The following is a 17,768-nucleotide window of genomic DNA, read 5'->3' on the forward strand; positions in this document are numbered from 1 at the left end:
TAATATCAGCTGAGAAACTCTGAATGTAAAGGAAAGGAAAAACAAAATTTACTTACACAAGAAAATAAAGAAAGAAAGAAGAAAAAGGAAAATAGAACTTATTGGCTCACTTAATTGGAACGTCTATGAATAGAGTTAGTTTTAGCTACACCTAGATTTATGGCTTAAATAATGTCATCTAGATTTACTTTCTTTCCATCTCTCAGTTCTGTTTTGCACAGGGCAGGTTGGCTCCATTCTGAAACTTCACATGGTGTAATAGTGCTGTTTGCATTATCTCTTATTTACAAGTATCAAGGAAAAATAAAAGTATTTTCCCAGATGCATAACAAGAATCTCTTTGCATCTCATTGGCTCTGATTGGCTAAAATGTCCATCTCTGAACCAGTCACCATGTTAAGAAGAAATTCAGTGTGCTGACTGGCTTAGATCTGGGTCATGGGATTCATTGCTAAACCAGAGATATAGTCCCATCGTACCAGGACCAGTTGATTATAACATTCCAGTAATTTTCTGAGTTGGTTGTTAAACTGTTGGGAGAATTAAATTTGAAAAGGTGGGAGTCTTCACACTACAAACTAGGGCTTTATTTGTTTACTTATTTTGGAGAGATCATTTACCAGCACATCACTGGGTACGGCCCTGTCCAAGCAGAGTGGGTGAGGATAGGGCCACCTTGTAAAAATGAGGCTGTTAACAAAATAGGACAAAAATAAATGCTGCAGTGGCAAGAAAAACAAACAAACAAACAAAAAACCTACCACTGTTCATTTACTAAAACTGGAAGCTCAAACTCAAAATATCTAATGCTGAATTTTCTCTTTCTCCTCCATGTGCTTTGTCTCATGGATTTTCCATCTTGATTGGCAACCATCACTCCAATCAGACACTCAAGTCTAAAATATGACATTTAATTTTTGAATGCTTTTATTTCTTTCATAACACAATTTTGCCTTCTTAGCATTTTTTAAACGCATCTCATCCTCTGTTGCTACAAGTCACTTAGACTTGTTTGATCTCTCTTTGGGATATTTCAGGGCTCTTCTAATTTGTCTGCAGACCTTCAGTCTTACCTTTCTCAAATCTATCCAGCATATCACCAGCAGGATGATCTATCTAAAGTATGTCTGACCCAATTATTACTTCTTCCTAAATTTCTTTCCATTGCATTATAGATAAGGTCTGTGATGGCTTTCAACATGTTCACAAATTCTTCTCCCTTTAAGAGGCGGAGCTTAATTCTCTGGCTTTGAGTATGGGTTCAATGAATAGAATATAACAGAAGTGATGGTGTGTGGCTTCCATGACTAGGTCATAAAAGGAGTTGCAGTTTCTTCCTTGCCCTCTCTCTTGGATGACCCACTCTAGGGGAAGCCAGCTATCATTTTGTGAGAACACTCAAGCAGCACTGTGGAGGGGTCCATGTAGCAAAAAACTGAGGCCTCCTGCCAGCAACTATCTTGGAAGCGGAAGAGTTTAAACGACTGCAGTCCAGTCTGATGTGGTGACTGCAGCCTCATGAGAGATTCTGAACCAGAACCACCTAGGTCACTCCTGAATTCCTAACCCACTGGAACTGTGAGAAAGCAACTGATTATTATCTTAAGCTGTTAAATTGTGAGCGTAGCAACAGGTCATTTGGTCTCAGCTTAACACTTTGTTTTTCCTCCATCACTGAACTTACACTTTACAAAACCATATGGGTTTGTCTTCCTCATTACAGTCCGAGCTTCCTGAGGGCAGGTACTGTAATTCCGAGCTCACTGCTGTATCCCTGAGTGGTAGATTGTATTGCTATTTCACAAAGATGGCTGCAACAATATCTCCTATTTCAAGTATTCTTCTAGAACCTTGTCACTTCCCCATCCAGAGGTGGATTCCCTGTCTCCTCCCTTTGAAACTGGATGGAACTTTGTGACTGTCTCAAACGGTAGAGCTGAAGGGGATGATACGTTATTTCCAAAGGCAGGTCATAAAAATGCCACGCACGTTTGTGTCTCTCCTTTAGACCCTTGCTGTTGGAATCCAACCACTGTGCCGTGGGGAAACTCAAGCAATCTGTAGAAATGCCCACAGGGAGAGGAAGCGTGGGCCCCAGCTCACAGTGGGAGCCGAGCTCCCAGGCGACAGCCAGTGCTAACTAGCCATGGGAGTGAACCGTCCTGGAAGTCAATCTTCCAGCCCCTAGTTGAGTCTACCAAGCCAGTGTCACGTGGATCAGAGATGAGCTGCCCCTGCTGAGCTCTGCTCAAATTGCAGCTTTGTGAGGAAGATAAAGGATTGTGATTGTTTTAAGCCACTAAGTTTTAGGATAATCTGCTATGCAGCAGTATGTAACGGGAACGTCCAGCACAGTATCTGTGACATCACAGGCATTTGACAAGCATTTGTAAACTGATTGAAGATCCTAGTTTCCTTATACAGCTACTTTCTGGGCACATTAGTACACGTGTCCTTCTTTAAACAAATCTTGAACTCATCTGACTCAAGATTTGTGTTCAAGCTGTCCCTTCTGCTCTCAATTGCCTCCCTACTTTCCTTATACATTTACCTGCTCAAGTCTTATGCTTCTGAAAAAATGCTGTTGAAACTTGCTTTCCTCCCTTCCTTGCATCCTTTTAATAACTATGTCGTGAATGTCTACTACAAGCCCTGGATATCATATGGAGCAATATAGGCAAGATCCCCATCCTCTTGGAGTTTCACATTTCAATGGGGATCCAGTCAACAAATAAATATGTCATTAAAAATTATAGAGTGTGACTAGCACCTTAAAGGAATTAGACAGTGTGCAGTAATAGGAAAAAACGGGGCGGGTGGGAGGGGCAGGAGGAATGGGGTCCTATTTTAAATGAAGTGTCTCGGGAAGATCTCTTTAAGGAGGTGATATTTGAGATCTGAACAATAAGGCGGAACAAGTCTGGAAGAAAAGACCATGGCATCCTGGGCAGAGAAAACAGCAAGTGCAAAGCCATGAGATGAGATCAAAAATGTTTTCTGTTGGATAAAATAAAGGAGGCATTTACGGCTGCAGGATGATGAGTGGAGAGAAGACATTGACTAGATGAAGTGGGAGAAATAAGCAGACACCAGATCATGTATACGTAGAGTCACGGAAAGGAAGTTAGATTTAATTCTAAATACAAATGATATTTACTGGAGGACTTTAAAGTGGGGGAGTGCCACAGTCGGATTTGCATTTTAAGCTTACCCTTGCTGTTGTGCAGAGAATGGATTTTAGGTTGGCAGGAAGGGGTGCAGGGAGATCAGTAGGGAAACCAAACTGAACACGAGATGGTGGTACTTTGGGTTAGGGTGGTAGCAGTAGATAGATAGATAAAAATGATGTATTGGGATAAAATTCGTGGGTGTAACTTATAGGACTTTTTGGGGACTCCGATACAAGGGCTGAAAGGAAAAAAGGATTTCTGGCTTTGGTGAAGGGTTCGCACTTTATTGTAAAGCAGTAAGGAGCCATGGGAGGATTAGCAGGGCAGTGTGTGCTCACTTTCTTTCTTCAAGAAGCCTCTCTAGATGCCTCCTGATAGAATTAATCTCTCTCTCTTCTGGGTATTTATTCATAGTTTTGATTCTCACAGGGAATGTAGCGTAAGGTATGGATTAAAAGCATAAGGAATTTTGGGGGCTGAATTGATGTGAGTTGATCTGGGTTCCACCACTACTTTATGTGAAGTGTAAGACTTGGAGAAGCCCATTCATCTCTGTGGCCTCAACTTCTCCAAATGTGGGTAGCATCTATGTTACAGGCTTGTTGGGTTCATTAAATGAAACCCTGGAGGAGAAAGATATGCTTCAGAAAGGATAGGGAGAAGACCTAGCTTCACATTAACTTCAAATTCACTTAATAACTAACTCTATCTAACATTTATAGAACACCTACCCTGTGCCTGATACTAGGTGTTTTACTCTTCATAACAACATTGTGATTTAGCTACTTTTGTCATCCTCCTTTACAAACAGGCACAAAGAGCTTAAAATGTACCCAAGGTCCTGCTGTAACACTTAACTTGTATAGATTTGTCTTTCTATATTCCTATTTCTCCCCATTTCTCTCAGATAACAGGGAGTGTGTGTGTGTTGCTCACAACTTTCTTCCTCATCTCTGACACATGGCAGAAAGTAACTTCCTGTATGCTGAGTGAGTGAACTTTCAGGCATTGACTCACATGTTGAAGTTGACAAGACAGAGGTCAGAGTTATGGGGTCTTGACAAGACAAAGGTCAGAGTTATGGGGTACTGGCTTTACTTGAGTGGGTCCACCCAGCTGAGCTGGGGAGAGTCCTGAGCCGGACTAGCTTGGAAAGCTGGTCAGATCCATGATGAGATCAGATCCTCACGTGGTCAGATCAGATCCCCCCTGCTGCCTCGTCTGCAGTACAATGATAATGTGCCTAATTTACTTGTGCTGTTTGGTTTCAGAAGTGTAGCAATGGCACAATACAACCTTTATTAACAAGACTACTGAGGGAATGGCGTATTCCGACTACTCAGGCAGGGATGAAAGCTCCTTTGTTTAAACCCTTTTGGAAAATCTCTATAAGATGTAGTGGCCGCTGTTTCACCTTGGGAAGGACTGTGCAGTGAATATGGTTTGTGTCTTGAAGTTGAAAAGCTGCTGACCCTCCTGTGTTACAGTGGTCTCCGTGCTTTATTCTAAATATGATTATTTTGGAGAGGAGAAGGTGGGAGGAGATTGGGCTAAACATATTCTTAGATGAGACACTACCTTGAGATGCTCATTTTAAAATAACATAATGATATGGGCTTATATTCCTTCAGAATTGACACTGTCCCTTAAAAAAATAGAGTGATGGGAAAAGGGAAATTTTTTTTTACATCTTTATTGGAGTATAATTGCTTTACAATGGTGTGTTAGTTTCTGCTTTATAACAAACTGAATCAGCTATACATATATATATATCCCCATATCTCCTCCCTCTTGCGTCTCCCTCCCACCCTCCCTATCCCACTCCTCTAGGTGGTCACAAAGCACTGAGCTGATCTCCCTGTGCTATGCAGCTGCTTCCCACTAGCTATCTACCTTACGTTTGGTAGTGTATATATGTCCATGCCTCTCTCTCGCTTTGTCACCGCTTACCCTTCCCCCTCTCCATATCCTCAAGTCCATTCTCTAGTAGGTCTGTGTCTTTATTCCTGTCTTACCCCTAGGTTCTTCATGACATTTATTTTTCTTAAATTCCATATATATGTGTTAGCATACGGTATTTGTTTTTCTCTTTCTGACTTACTTCACTCTGTATGACAGACTCTAGGTCTATCCACCTCATTACAAATAGCTCAATTTCGTTTCTGAAAAAGGGAAAATTAATGAAAGATTCTGTTCCAAGTCTTTAAGTCTTCCTGTAAATATCAGCTTAATTTCTCCCATAAGAAGACTGTAAAATGATGTTTACTTATCAGAACTGGGCTTGCTCTGTGTGGTTTAGTATATGTAACATTTTCCCCCTGGTCTGCAGAGTACAAAAGAAGACAAAGGGGGTAGTCACAGATGAGGGAAGAGTGGAGAAGGGACTGTTTTATATCCTTTAAAGGGAGTCTTGAGTGCCCTGCGATAGAAGGGGACAAGATGTGATTTTAGCAGGCACTGAGAAGGTCCTTCTGCCAAAAATAGACCCACCTGCTTGTGGATGTGTGGCATTCCTTTGACTGGGGACAATGCCAGAGAGGCCAGCTGTTCCCTCAGATACTCCTCCCACAGTCTGGCTGAGACCTGAAATTCCAGCCTTGAACTTAAGGCTAAATTTTCCTCCACAATCTACCCTAAAGCATGTGCTTCTCACTTCCTCCCCTTCCTTCTCACTCTAAAACAAAGGTGTTACCAGCTATTTACACCGAAGTATGAATTATATAGATTTGTGCAAAGAACAGAAATTATGGAAGCGGGAGAATCCTTGGTTCCCTCCTCCCCACTTAACTCTGTGACTTTTGGTCAAGTCCTTAACTACTTATGCAGTAGTTTCTTTTTCTATAAAATAAGACGAAGCCAAACCAACTGGACTCTTGGGAGGGCAAAATAAGACAAATGTAGAGAACCAATTAGCAAAAGGCTAGAAACAACCCAAATTTCTATCGAAGGGAGGCTAGTTAAATAAACTTTGGAGCATCCACACAATGCCATATTATGTAGCTGTGAAAAGGAATCAGGACGACCTCTACGTCGTAATGTAGAGTGACGGCCGAGACATATTGTTAAGTAACAAAAACAAAATGCATCACATGCATGTTTGCACAATGCTATAGTTTAGATAAGAAAGGAGGAGACATAGGAAATACATACTTATTTATAATTTCAGTAGCTGGATAAACCAAAAATTAATTAAAAAATGGGATGGAGGGAACAAGGAATTAGAGGATATGGAGGGGACATAGACTTCTCTATGAAATTTTTTTTGACTTTGGAATCATGTAAATATTTTACATAGTTAAAAACAAAGTTAAATCAAAGAGAAAAGCAACCAAAATACAACAAGCCCTAAAACTTTAAAATAAACTGGAAAAAAGTGAACTTAACTTTATATCAATTCTGTGGCATAACCATCTCAAGAATTATTTCAACTGATTTTAAAAGACATATTTCGATTTCACATTCCTAGGGAGATATATCCTAAGGACAAAAAAAAGTATAAAGATCTCTTACATAAATGAACTTTTCTACGAAACAGATACAGACTCACAGACATAGAGAACAGACTTGTGGTTGCCAAGGGGGAGGTGAGGTGAGGGAGGGATGGATTGGGAGTTTGGGGTTAGTAGATGAAAACTATTATATAGAGAATGGATAAACAACAAGGTCCTACTGTATAGCACAGGGAACTATATTCAATATCTTGTGATAAACCATAATGGAAAAGAATATGGAAGAATGTATATGTATATATAACTGATCACTTTGCTGTACAGTAGAAATTAACACAACATTGTAAAGCAAATATACTTCAATAAAATAAATCTTAAAAGAGATCTTTTAGATTGAATTCTTTCAGCTAGTTGTTAGTGGTAATATTCACATTATTATTTTAAATACCATTATATAGAGTGCAAGATAAAGCAACTAAGAAATTCAGTTAATACTCTTAGGAGATAAGGTTTTCAGAGTAAAAAAAGACAAACTTAAAATAAAAGAATTGAAGTAAAAATTCTGTAATCTTTGATTTGAATTAGAAATATCAGTATTCATGATTTATTTTTCTCTTTCTAAAAACTACAAATTTCCTAGCCCTGTCCACTGAAAAGGCCTAGAAGCATGACCAACTCAGTTTAAATGATTACTCTGGGTACCCAGAACGTAAAACCTAAGTACCACTTCCATCTTAAAGGGAACAGGGATCCTTGGAAAAATGCCTAATTTTACTTCTGGGGAAGAAAGTGTTTTGAGATGAATTAGGGGCATATTATTATGCCCCAGAACAAGATTATATGAGCCAACTTGAAGGATTTCCCACTGGCCAAATTTGGGAAGAATGTAAAAACAAATAATGATTACAACACTGTGAAACACATCAAGTATGTAAAATCAACAAGTTAGTTTGGAGGTTGCGTGGGCACCAGCTCACTATTCTGAAAATAGACGGTAAGAAAGAAGCATCTACCCCGCCTCTTTTGTTTCAGGTAATTCAACAATTGTTGAGAGAACATTCTTTATTGGATAATTCTAGCTAATAAATGCAGGAGGAATGATAGGATTAAAAAATCTCCATTCTTGGTGGAAATCATTCTGCAACATACAAACTTATCAACTCAACAGGCATCCACCTTAAACTTACAAAATGTTATATGTCAATTAAATCTCTGTAAAGCTGGAAAAAGAAAAAAAAACCCTCCATTCTGATGACTCCATTCCAGTCATCAATGTCTGCCAAAACCATTAAGCGGAGACTTCCAGGAAGATGGCGGAAGAGTAAGACGCGGAGATCACCTTCCTCCCCACAGATACACCAGAAATACATCTACGCGTGGAACAACTCCTACGGAGCACCTACTGAACGCTGGCAGAAGACCTCAGACCTCCCAAAAGGCAAGGAACCCCCCACGTACCTGGTTAGGGCAAAAGAAAAAACTAAACAGAGACAAAAGGATAGGGACGGGTCCTGCACCAGCGGGAGAGAGCTGTGAAGGAGGAAAAGTGTCCACACACTAGGAAGCCCCTTCGCGGGTGGAGACTTCGGGAGGCGGAGTGGGGGAGCTTGGGAGCCGCGGAGGAGAGCACAGCAACAGGGGTGCGGAGGGCAAAGCGGACAGATTCCAGCGCAGAGGATCGGGCCGACCGGAACTCACCAGCCGAGAGGCTTTTCTGCTCGCCCGCCGGGGCGGGCGGGACTGGGAGCTGAGGCTCCGGCTTTTGTCGGAGCGCCGGGAGAGGACTGAGGTTGGCGGCGTGAACACAGCCTGCAGGGCGTTAGTGCACCGCGGCTAGCCGGGAGAGAGTCCGGGGAAAAGTCTGGACCTGCCGAAGAGGCAAGAGACTTTTCCGTCCCTCTTTGTTTCCTGGTACACGAGGAGAGGGGATTAAGAACGCTGCTTGAGAGAGCTCCAGGGACGGGCGCGAGCCGCGGCTAAAAGTGCGGAGCCCAGAGACAGACATGAGACGCTAAGGCCGCTGCTGCCGCCACCAGGAGGCCTGTGTGCGAACACAGGTCACTAGCCACACGCCCTTCCGGGGAGCCTGTGCAGCCCGCCACTGCCAGGGTCCCGGGATCCAGGGACAACTCGCCCGGGAGATCGCACGGCGCGCCTCAGGCTGCAACGTCACGCCGGCCTCTGCCGCTGCAGGCCCGCCCCACACTCCGTGACCCTCCCTACCCCCCGGCCTGAGTGAGCCAGAGCCTCCGAATCAGCGGCTCCTTTAACCCCGTCCTGTCTGAGCAAAGAACAGACGCCCTCCGGCGACCTACACGCACAGGCGGGGCCAAATCCAAAGCTGAGCCCCTGGGAGCTGTGAGAACAAAGAAGAGAAAGGGAAATCTCTCCCAGCAGCCTCAGAAGCAGCGGATTAAAGCTCCACAATCAACTTGATATACCCTGCATCTGTGGAATACCTGAATAGTCAACGAATCATCCCAAATTAAGGAGCCCTGTGGATGAAAGGCTCTTGGTGCTGCAGCCAGGAGTCAGTGCTGTGCCTCTGAGGTGGGAGAGCCAACTTCAGGACACTGGTCCACAAGAGGCCTCCCAGCTGCACATAATATCAAACAGCAAAAATCTCCGAGAGATCTCCATCTCAACGCCAGCACCCAGCTTCACTCAACGACCAGCAAGCTACAGTGCTGGACATCCTATGCCAAACAACTAGCAAGACAGGAACACAACCCCACCCATTAGCAGAGAGGCTGCCCAAAATCATAATAAGTCTACAGACACCCCAAAACACACCACCAGACGTGGACCTGCCCACCACAAAGACAAGATCCAGCCTCATCCACCAGAACACAGGCACTAGTACCCTCCACCAGGAAGCCGACACAACCCACTGAACCAACCTTAGCCACTGGGGACAGACACAAAAAACAACAGGAACTACGAACCTTCAGCCTGCAAAAAAGGAGACCACAAACACAGTAAGATAAGCAAAATGAAAAGACAGAAAAACACACAGCAGATGAAGGAGCAAGATAAAAACCCACCAGACCTAACAAATGAAGAGGAAATAGGCAGTCTACTGGAAAAAGAATTCAGAATAATGATAGTAAGGTTGATCCGAAATCTTGGAGATAGAATGGACAATAGAATGGACAAAATGCAAGAATCAGTTAACAAGGACCTAGAAGAACTAAAGATGAAACAGGCAACGATGAACAACACAATAAATGAAATTAAAAGTACTCTAGATGGGATCAATAGCAGAATAACTGAGGCAGAAAAACGGATAAGTGACCTGGAAGATAAAATAGTGGAAATAACTACTGCAGAGCAGAATAAAGAAAAAAGAATGAAAAGAACTGAGGACAGTCTCAGAGACCTCTGGGACAACATTAAACGCACCAACATTCGAATTATAGGGGTTCCAGAAGAAGAAGAGAAAAAGAAAGGGACTGAGAAAATATTTGAAGAGATTATAGTTGAAAACTTCCCTAATATGGGAAAGGAAATAGTTAATCAAGTCCAGGAAGCACAGAGAGTCCCATACAGGATAAATCCAAGGAGAAATACGCCAAGACACATATTAATCAAACTGTCAAAAATTAAATACAAAGAAAACATATTAAAAGCAGCAAGGGAAAAACAACAAATAACACACAAGGGAATCCCCATAAGGTTAACAGCTGATCTTTCAGCAGAAACTCTGCAAGCCAGAAGGGAGTGGCAGGACATATTGAAAGTGTTGAAGGAGAAAAACCTGCAACCAAGAATACTCTACCCAGCAAGGATCTCATTCAGATTTGATGGAGAAATTAAAACCTTTACAGACAAGCAAAAGCTGAGAGAGTTCAGCACCACCAAACCAGCTCTACAACAACTGCTAAAGGAACTTCTCTAGGCAAGAAACACAAAAGAAGGAAAAGACCTACAATAACAAACCCCAAACAATTAAGAAAATGGGAATGGGAACACACATATCGATAATTACCTTAAATGTAAATGGACTAAATGCTCCCACCAAAAGACACAGATTGGCTGAATGGATACAAAAACAAGACCCATATATTTGCTGTCTACAAGAGACCCACTTCAGACCTAGAGACACATACAGACTGAAAGTAAGGGGATGGAAAAAGGTATTTCATGCAAATGGAAACCAAAAGAAAGCTGGAGTAGCAATTCTCATATAAGTTATATATATATATATATATATATATGTAGTTTGCTTGAGTGCAGTGTTTTTTGTTTTCTGTACTGAATTCATTAGCATGGGTCGGTATAAAATTTAGCATAGGTCAATATGTAATTTGTAAACTAATAAGGTCTTAAAAGTGAGGAATTAAGTCTTTTAAATTTAATTATTTATTGCAAAGAGCAGAATAGCATACATAAACAGGTGCCTAAGGAAAACTTGTATTCTAATATGGAACTCTCATGAACACCTTTTTTTTTTCTTCTAACGGTATGATAGTAGGCCATTTGATTATTTTTATGGCTTTAACTTTACAACAATGAAATATTCATAAATTTTAAAAAGTATTTTTCTTTATTTGACGCGGGTGGGATACTGGAGAAATGAAAGGTCAAACATCTATTGAGGAATCCATACTTGTCTATATATTGTGTACTTTTATTTCAAGAACTGATTTAAAATTCCTAAAAGGATGCTATGATAAGTTATTATGCCATTTTACAGACTGAATTAAGTGAATTTCAGGGAGGTATGAAACTTGCCTAAGGCTATCCAGCTACCAAGCGGTAGAAGTGAGAATTAAATCCAGGTATACCTATAAAAAAAAATAAAAAAAAATAAAAAAAAAAAGAAGGCGAGGGCAGCACCAGGGTATGGGGTTGTTAGTTTTATAGGGGTGAGTAATTTCATACGCTGATGAGTGGGAGGAGTATTCCAGCTATTTTGGGGAAGGGGTGGGGATTTCTAGGAATTGAGCCACCGCCCACTTTTTGACCTTTATGGTCATCCTTGGAACTGTCGTGGCACCTGTGGGTGTGTCGCTTAGCTTGCTGATGTGTTACAATGAGTGTATACTGAGGCTCAAGGTCTAGTGGAAGTAGGCTCGTCCGCCATCTTGGACCTATTTTGTTCTAATCAGTTTATGTTGTGTCCTCGGGCTATGTAATTCTTTTAAAGGTTGTGCCCTGCCCCCTTTCCTCCTGTTTCATATTGAGTATATAATATTTACCAGAGTATGTTTTAATAATTAATACATGATATATTGTATAATTAATTTATATATCATATATATAATGATATCTATAGGTATTTGTTCTAATAAGTCATTAAAAATAAATGAATATTCAAAAAAAAAAAAACCATTAAGCGAAGACCTATGAGAAGCTTTACGATGGAAGTGGCCATGTGATGCTCAAAACAAAACAAATAGCAGGCAGTTTTATTACTACAACAGACGAGGTTGTAGCACAGAAATGGCTGTCTCTACTGCAAACACAGACGTGAGCTGCCCAATCATCGTGGGTGGTGGTAGGGAACAGTTGCAGGCTGTGGTCTCAGTTTGGCAGCGGGTAGGACCCACGTTTCTCCACCTCCCACTCTTCCAATTCTTTCCGTCAGCGGAACCGGATGGAGAACCACCTATCGGAGGAGAGGGTCAGGTGCCTGCGCTGAATTCAGAGCCCTCAGCGGCTGGTGTTATCTCCTCTCACTTTGCCACGTCTTGCCCTGGAGGAGGAAAGAGTCTTGGTCTTAGACCCTGCATTTCTTTTTCCTTGTTTTTTAAAGTCTTTATTGAATTTGTTACAATATTGCTTCTGTTTTATGTTTCAGGTTTTTGGCCGGGAGGCGTGTGGGATCTTAGCTCCGCGGACCAGGGATCCAACCCATAACCCCTGCTGCTAACATGCTGTCCTCGGGAGTATCAGGTGAGTTGATGGAATTCAAGTGTTTAGCACATTCAGTGCCTGGAGAGCTTTCCCAAGGCCAGAGACAACTTGTGGATCTCTTCATTCAGAGAGAAGAGGAGCCAGGGGTTGTGTCCTTGCTTCTACGTAGGCTTTATTTGCACACTCCTTTCTCTCTCAGAGGGACGATTGTGATTGGTCAGTTAGAGCAGAATGCTGGCTAAGAGAACTCAGCCCAAATCAGTGAAACAGCAGTTACCGATTTTGATCTTTTGGATAAATCACTTTTTCTCTTTTTACACTGGCTGTTTTTCTTCTCCAAGCGGGCCTTATTTTATTTCGTTCCAGCTTTACTTTTGAAAATGTCTCCCTTCTCCTCTTGTAACATCGTCCTTGGTTCCACTCAAAGGGAGCAAACTTAAGTCTTGTTAAGTCTATACGTGTCAAAATGTTACTTAGGTCACATTTCACCAAATGTATCCTTGAGTTACCTAAAATCATTACTTACCTAATCTTAAATCAGATGCATGATCTACTGCAAGACCATATTTGCTACAGTACTTTCTTTATACCTCCAGTATCACTTGAATAGTCAAAGGCCTGTGATACAGCAATGGAAGAACACTTTAACAATTGTTCTTTGGAATCCTCACATACTGAATACCCAGGGGCATGTTTTTCCAAATGGGCTATCAGATGGGGAACAATGGAGAAAAATGAAAATGGAAGCCTATTGAAAGACTATTTCGTGTGATTCACCTTCCACGCTTTACTTTCCCAAGTGTGGCTCCGGCTCTGCCTTAAAAAGAAAAAAAAAAAAAAAAAAATTCAGTCCCAGCCTGGACTACGCAGTTATTTGCCAACTGCTGTCATCTAGTGGTGATACGTAGTAGTGCAGGATGAAGTAAAGACCTGGGGTGATTTTCTGTTCCCCGGAATACGGGTAGACTTAAGACTTACTGATTATATGATGTCATTTTAAGGGTGATAGGAAAGCTGCAAACTCCTGAAACACCATTTGTACCTACTGATTGGTGCCAGGTAGATCAACATTGGGCTTTGATTTTCTAGCTCTGCATTTCTAGCTCTGCATCTTCTTTGGGAAGAATACCCCTGTGTCAATGGGATGCTAACATATCCCCTAGGGGCTCGTATCAGCTGAAGACAGTACGTTTCCTTCATGGCAGGTGCTAGAGTAGGACCAATACCCACCAATTCCTGAGGAAACAACCTCAACTCTCCCACATGTCACCAATATATTTTTCCTCTCTCTACTTTGGACAAATAACGTCACCTGCTATATCAGTAAACAAAGGATGTCATGACCGTGAAGACATCAGCCCCTGAAGCTGCCCTGACTGCACTGCATGGGCACCTACTACGTGCTAAGGACTTTGTGTATACCGTCTCTAATCCTCAAAACAATTTTTATTCCACTTTAGTATGAAGACTCCAAAAACTCCGATTAAATGCATTGACTACAAACACAGTGTGTTATGTTGCATAGCTGTTATTTAACTTAGTTATGTTTATTTTACTAAAGAAGCTTGTCAGTTTCCTGCATTTAATGTCATTAATTGGGGGAAGGGGATCCAATTTCTCCCCCCCACCCAACTTACCCAATTTTTTTCTTTTATTGAAGTCTAGTTCATTTACAATGTTGTGTTAGCTTAAGGTGTACAGCAAAGTGATTCAGTTATACATATGTATATATATCTATTATTTTTCAGATTCTAAAAATATGGAACACTTCATGAACGTGCATGTCATCTTTGGTCAGGGGCCATGCTAATCTTCTCTGTACTGTTCCAATTTCAGTATATGTGCTGCCGAAGCGAGCCTCCAACATATGTTCTGATGCTCAAATACTACTTCCTCTCAGCTTAATGCTGATGTCTGGGTAGATCAGATATTTTCTTCAGATGATACTCTATGTCTTTTGTGGGGATCTTGCCCACTTTCCATGGGGAAAAACGTGGAAGCTTGGCTCCTTTTGGAGTCCAGAGTGGGATAAGTACGTTAGTTTAGACTAGTATAAGACATAAATTAATATATTACATATATTATCTTGCCATAACCAAAGATTTCCAGTTTTCTCCTGGCTGAAATTCTTTAAAGTCAAATCCTTTTAAAGTGAAATCCTTTGGTTCCCCTTTGAGATGTGACTTCTACTGCAAATGTCCTCCAGAAAGGGAATACATTGTCATAGCTATAGTGTCAATTTTGTTTAAATCTAAAAACTAACAGCTCTTTATTTGACAAAAGGTTTGATTTTGGGTTGATCAATGGGGCAAAATGCTAGACATGGGGATGAACTAGATTTCCCATTATTTGTTCATATTAATCATGGCCATTTTTGTTCCCTGGAAGCTATTCGTTTCCTTATTATGCAAAATTCTGCAACCCTTTTCCTCCAAACCTTAAAATCAAACATGTTGTCTGACATTGGTTTTTGTTCCCCTCTCAAATGCCAGGGACGGTCTGAGATATAGTGTTTGAATGTCAAAGTGTTGTTTTTAGACATTATGATGGTGTGTAACACGAAGGTCAAATACATTCAATCTCATGTCAACTCTGTTTAGCTGCTAGCGGTTGCCACAGTTGCAGGGTTGAGGAGGATTCTGAAGCTGTGTCTGGGCTCAGCAGGAAAGAGCGATAAGTGATACCTGTCATAGAGGCTGCAACTGTGGAGGTGTGGCACAATTTCAACCCTGTTTCTGAGGATTGGAGGGCAAAGTATTCGAAACCAGAAATGATCAGGACAATCAGGGCCATAGAAGTGTTAAGTCTTCTCTTGGAAATCAGTTGTTCTGTGGCTGGTTAATAGAATTGTGGACATGCAGAGAGATAGGGAAGCAAATGATTATTACATGAAGGCTGGTGGGCTGATGACAAGACTTAGGAACTCATTGCTTTCCCCATAGAGGGCTCTAGACTTTGTAGGTCTGGTAATGGTGGAAGTGGTAGCATTAGAGATGGTGGTGATATGGAAGGTGAGTAGAGAAGGAGCTCTGATCACCTCTGTTCTTCAGTTTCAGAAATTTCTCTGATACTGACTGAAGGACACCAAGGAAGGCCAACCATGGAACTAAACTATCAGACACATTGAAGGTTTTCTGGGTTTTGTTTGTTTTTTGCCTCGAAGTCCATACTACGAGAACTGATTGATATTTTGATTACAGATTAGTTTTGAGTATTGATATTTTTGGCTCCAAATCATATTTTATACAGAAAATTCTAAAGCTATCAAAACATCCTTTGCCCTATGTCATGTCTCTAAAAGTGTGAGCTAAGATTAAACTTTTGTCATAAGGGAGGAAGCTATTTATTTATTTATTTATTTTAAGTAGGTGTTTCTAAGTTATGTAAGTGCAAAAACAGTAATAAAATTTTGTTTGGTGTCACATGACATTTTTCTACACCCTTAACCTTCAACCACTTGAATTGCTTAGATAAATTTTTTTGGCAAATAATAAGACCATAATGTTCCAATTATTGTTAGTGCCTTACAGATAAACCATATAAATGCCTGACATTTCCAACTTCGAAAAATGCCTGAGGATGGCTGAATATATGGTCTATAAGCTCACCTACTGGTTGAAAATCCAAACTGTCTCTTTAAGGCTTGTAATTTGTTTATTCTTTTTCAGTGTGTGACATAGATTTTATGATTAGCAAAATGAGGCAGTATGTGTTGGAGGCTAAAATGACTTGTCTCCTCAATGAAAGAAAAAATATCCAACAAGTCTTTGGGAAGAATAATAAACACTAAAGAGTAAAAATTGTACTTGTTCCAGATTTGCTGATAACATATAGGTAAAGACTTGGTCTGTCCATGACAGCAACATACCTGAACAAGGCATGAAAATTCCATTCTGGTAATTCATCTTATGATGTACATACCTGATTTCAACAGGCTAGATTGGAAATCAAAAAGTATAATTGAGCAACTAATCATTTTTTGGAGAAGATTAAAGAATATCACCTAAATCAGTGTTTTTTGAGATATTTAGATTGAGGCGCACTGTAAGAAATGCATTTTACATCACAATACAGAGAGTGCTGAGGACTTAAATAGACGCGTGCGCGCACGCGTGTGCCTGAAACAAAGATTTACTTGAAAATACTTAACCTTACTATGTGTACCTATATAGTGTTTTACATTTTATCTATTTCATTTCTTTCTTTATTATTTATTTATTTATTTTTGCGGTACGTGGGCCTCTCACTGTTGTGGCCTCTCCCGTTGCGGAGAACAGGCTCCGGACGCGCAGGCTCAGCGGCCATGGCTCACGGGCCCAGCCGCTCCGCGGCGTGTGGGATCTTCCCAGACCAGGGGCACGAGCCCGTGTTCCCTGCATCGGCAGGCGGACTCTCAACCGCTGCGCCACCAGGGAAGCCTTATTTCATTTTTTTAAAAGAAGCTGATTACCATTGACCAAATTGGTTTCACAACTCCCTAATGGGTTATTTCCCCTAATGTGAAAAACAACTGGGTAGGTGATTTGAAATCTTATTTTTCACTGATCAGTTGTTTTGGCATCATATTGGTGCAGTTTGGGTGTAATGATCAAATTTGAATCACAGAGATTAAATCAAGTAATTCTGAATGAGAGGTACATGGAGGGGAAGAAATGAGAAGTCTGGGTTCGGATTCTGGCTTCCAGCACTTGCCTTCTGTGCAGAGCTAATTGAGGACTAGTTTCCTGTTGTGACTAAGAACACAGATTCGGCAGTCAGACTGCCTGGGTCTGAATTCTGGCTCACACAGACTGCATGAATGAACATGGGCGAGCTACTTAACTTCTTTGGGCCTCAGTTTCCTCATCTGTAAAATGGAAACAATATTACCCCTTTTTGACATATTGTGACGATTTAACATAAGGTTAATAGAGTAAGCACTCAATTGATAGTAGCTATTATTATTGAACAATCCCATAAAAACATAAGAATCAAGGTGTTTTCAAATCTGTGTCTATAATGTCACATCGATCAAAACTTGACATAGGGGGCTTCCCTGGTGGTGCAGTGGTTGAGAGTCCACCTGCCGATGCAGGGGACACAGGTTCGTGCCCCGGTCCGGGAAGATCCCACATGACGCGGAGCAGCTGGGCCTGTGAGCCATGGCCTCTGAGCCTGCGCGTCCGGAGCCTGTGCTCCACAACGGGAGAGGCCACAACAGTGAGAGGCCCACACACCGCAAAAAAAAACCCCAAAAAACTGACATAGGTAATAGCTAATGTTTATTGTTTTTTTTAATTGAAAGATAGTT

General features: G+C 41.2%; 1 non-coding gene across 1 annotated transcript; it reads right to left on the reverse strand.

The window, feature by feature from the left end:
- Window positions 1-14,231: 14,231 nt before the first annotated feature.
- On the reverse strand, window positions 14,232-14,336 carry LOC117199698 (U6 spliceosomal RNA). The gene has a single exon (XR_004481022.1). It is a non-coding gene; the product is annotated as a U6 spliceosomal RNA (small nuclear RNA).
- Between the last annotated feature and the right edge of the window lie 3,432 nt (window positions 14,337-17,768).

This window comes from Orcinus orca, chromosome 17 (genome assembly GCF_937001465.1).
Source record: "Orcinus orca chromosome 17, mOrcOrc1.1, whole genome shotgun sequence".
Lineage (NCBI taxonomy): Eukaryota > Metazoa > Chordata > Mammalia > Artiodactyla > Delphinidae > Orcinus > Orcinus orca.